This window comes from Drosophila gunungcola, unplaced genomic scaffold (assembly GCF_025200985.1).
Source record: "Drosophila gunungcola strain Sukarami unplaced genomic scaffold, Dgunungcola_SK_2 000168F, whole genome shotgun sequence".
NCBI classification, from domain to species: domain Eukaryota; kingdom Metazoa; phylum Arthropoda; class Insecta; order Diptera; family Drosophilidae; genus Drosophila; species Drosophila gunungcola.
In genome coordinates, this window is record NW_026453329.1 from 110,010 (window position 1) to 113,528 (window position 3,519).

At 41.3% G+C, this 3,519-nt stretch overlaps 1 long non-coding RNA gene across 1 annotated transcript; it reads left to right on the forward strand.

Annotated features, from left to right (window-relative positions):
* The first annotated feature begins 1,008 nt into the window (after positions 1-1,008).
* LOC128265872 (uncharacterized) lies at positions 1,009-2,733 on the forward strand. Its single transcript, XR_008268931.1, has 3 exons — positions 1,009-1,235; positions 1,495-2,496; positions 2,563-2,733. It is a non-coding gene; the product is annotated as an uncharacterized LOC128265872 (long non-coding RNA).
* Positions 2,734-3,519: the final 786 nt, after the last annotated feature.

Genomic DNA, 3,519 nt, shown 5'->3' on the forward strand with positions numbered 1-3,519 from the left:
TTAATTCTTTTTAACTTATTAATAATTTGACAGTGCAGAATTACGCTTTTAATTTTATTGAAATCGGAAAACGATATCATACAGCTGCCATAGGAACTATCGAATAATTGAGCTGCAAATCATCATAGCACGTAATGATAATTTAAATCTTTTCAAGAATATTTAATTTTTGCAATAGCTGCAAGGGTATATGAACTTCGGCTTGCCGAAGTTTGCTTTCTTTCTTGTTTTTCGATTCAAATGGATCGCAACAGAACAGTTCGTTTTTTTTTTTTTAAATGACTAGCAATTTGTTCTTGCGACTGAGTTACAAATCTGTACATACACGCGGCGTGTATAAAATAGTAGTTGCACTATTCTGAAAAACATCGACTACATGTGAAATTTGGTAAGCAGACGTTTCAAATAGTATAGAAACAGACAAAAAGACGCATGGTGGAGTTGCTCAATAATGTTTATTTATTTAAAAACGGTGAGATATGGAAGAAAAATCTTGTATATTTGTTCTGTTAGCATCGGGAACACGCCAAAATTTAATCGACGATTTTAGAACATATTAAGAAATTAAGTTCAAATGGCCACTATTGCCAATAAAATTTCAAGTGGTGCTGTCTTATTTGTTGGGAGCATATTGGTTTTGAAACTAGTTTAAAGCACTTAACAATACCGTTTCTTTTTGTTTACGTTTAAATTCAAAGCAATCCGCCCAGTGGCTTAGCAGTGTATAATGTATACTAGCAAATATTTGCCATTGGGAAATTTCAATTTAAATTTCGGCACGCGGCATGTATAAAATAGCCTGAAAAAACATCAAATACCTGTGAACTTCGGTAAGCAGACGTTTCTAATAATATAGAAACAAACAAAAAGACGCCTGGTGGAGTTGGTCAATAATGTTTATAGTATAAAGAGTATCAAAAATCTTCTTCACTGCGGTATCGACCTAATTATAGTAGGCTTCTTTAAGGGTATTTTTGTCAAGTCGTCAACATATGCATTAACAAATTTAAATTTGCATTTGCGATTCTTGCACATGCTCGTACGATAGCTGCTGTTTTGTGGTGGTTCACGCTTTTTTGTTCAAGAGAAATTTGCATACCACGGAGTAGATACTTTGACAATGCAATTCCAAAAGCCTGACAAGTCGTCCCTGGCCAGTCGCCTCCCACATGTGGCTAAACATCAGCGGTCTCTGGTTCCAGCCGATGTCCCTAGGACTTTTTGCGGCTTTTTCGGTAAGTTATTTGTTCTGCGACGCAATCGCCTTCCGTCCGTGGTCCTTATCGCTGGCCAGCAACATTGGCTTCCCCAGGGGGCGGGTCCTGTCCGGCCGCAATAGAGCAGCCTTTGGACAGGACTCTACCCGCAAAACCGATTGCGACCGTCCCTTTGTTTGTCACACTGCAGTGGCTTTGTTTTTCGTGTGGCCTGTTCTCCTGTTCTCCTGCTGATCCACACGGCCTCGTTACCCGGACCCACCTCGATTTATTTCAGGTTCACTTTCCGGGGCCTCACACTGGCCGCCAAACTTTCTTAATGAGCTTCGTACGGATTTGCGGTTTCTTCCGCCCATCGCGAGTAACATGGAAATCGATGTGTAAAACAATAGGCGTGTCTGTGATTGGCTGCCTTAAGCGACTGCCTTAAGCGACTGCCAGCCCTGTAGATGGATATCTCGGTCCGCACTCGCAATAATAACAGCACTCGAGCCCATTGTTGGCACTCGAATTATATACACATTATCTGGGCACCGGATCCGGGCCAGGGACGAGCTCAGTAGCCCCACAGGACACCTTCCGCCACACAGACCAACACTTACGCAAGGAGTCAGACGTTGTTATTTTAATAGTTTAAGTAACCATAATATGTTGAGGACTTTTTAATAAACTTGAAACATGAGCGAGCGTGAGCCACAAGGACACCAGAGACCAGCAGGATGTGAACTAGGACCGGCTGCAGTCGGGCAAGATTTATGCAAACCAAAATGTAGCCAAAAATTACAGTTTAATGGAGTAGACTCGGGGAGTGTGCGTGGTCCCGGTCGTAATGAGCAGCGAGAAACTTGCAACAAAGCCAAGTTCGCTGTAGACAAAGGACCAGAGGCCAAGTTGGATCCCGGGCCAGGAGCAACTCCGAATGTATGCAGAAGTAACTTCTCTAATTTTGCAGGAAATATGAAGCCATTAAAGTGCAGCAGACGAAACAAGGCAGCATCTTGACTACTGCGGCACTCAGATACTTAGAAGGGGTGCCTGCGAAAAGTAGAAGGACCTGGCACATAAGGTGCAAGAGAAGGAGGAGGAGCTGGAGCTGAAGCTGGAGCTGGAGGATGGACGCAACACTCCGGGGCCATGTGGCCACCCTGCAAAGTTGTCCTCGAGAGTGTGAAAATAAATTGTGAAAAAGTTGTAGAAGTGAAAATGCCAACTGGTTTGCATGCCCCTGCCCCGATGTCCATCCCCGGCGCAGATTACCACTACAGGAACGCGATCCGGGGTAAGCGGTAAACAGCTGTTGACCGTTTTCCCTTAGTTCTACAATTTATTTCCACAAAAAATGCAGTGAAAAGGCACTAAGCGCCCAGAGCCCGATATACCTACATACATATCTTTAATTGCCAACTTGGCCACTGGCTGCGAGAAAAATGACTGCTGGTAACTGCAGCGCAGGATTCTGGTCCAGCTGGTGTCACATGTCCGGTATCCGGAGCTCCACTTAATCATTGCCCGGCCGACCCACAAATGGGGAGTCAGAAGGTGCCGAGATCTGTATAACGAATGTACTGAGACTCATAAGAAAAAAAGGTTACAATTATATTTTACAATAACAGTTAAACATATAATATTTACAATAATTTAAACTAAATTAAAATTTAGGAAAGGGAGCTTTTATGTCTACATATCTTAAATTTATTATAAATAGCTTTCCCATATGTGGCAAGTGAAGTTACAATAATTAAGTACTTCTGTGACTAACTTCATATAAATAAACAAAAATTACTATATTTAAATCGGAAAACGATACTATATAGCTGCCATAAGATCGATCGAATAATTGAGGTGAAAATCATCATAGCTTTAATTTTTTTATACCCTTGCAGAGGGTATTATAATTTCAGTCAGAAGTTTGCAACGCAGTGAAGGAGACATCCCGACCCTATAAAGTATATATATTCTTGATCAGCATCACTAGGATAGTCGATCTAGCCATGTCCGTCTGTCGTCCGTCTGCCCGTCCGTTTATACGCAAGCTAGTCTCTCAGTTTTAAAGCTATAGTAATGAAACTTTCCCAAAAGTTGTCTTTCTATTGCAGGTAGTATATAAGTCGGAACGAGCCGGATCGGCCGACTATAGCATATAGCTCCCATAGCAACAATCGGAAAAATAAATTAAAAAAAACTATAACTTTGGTGTTTTTCAATTTTGTTTTCGGTTCTTCAAGATATAGTAATGGTTAACTATTTCAGAATTACGGTTTAAATTTCATCAAAATCGGACGATTATATCATATAGCTCCCA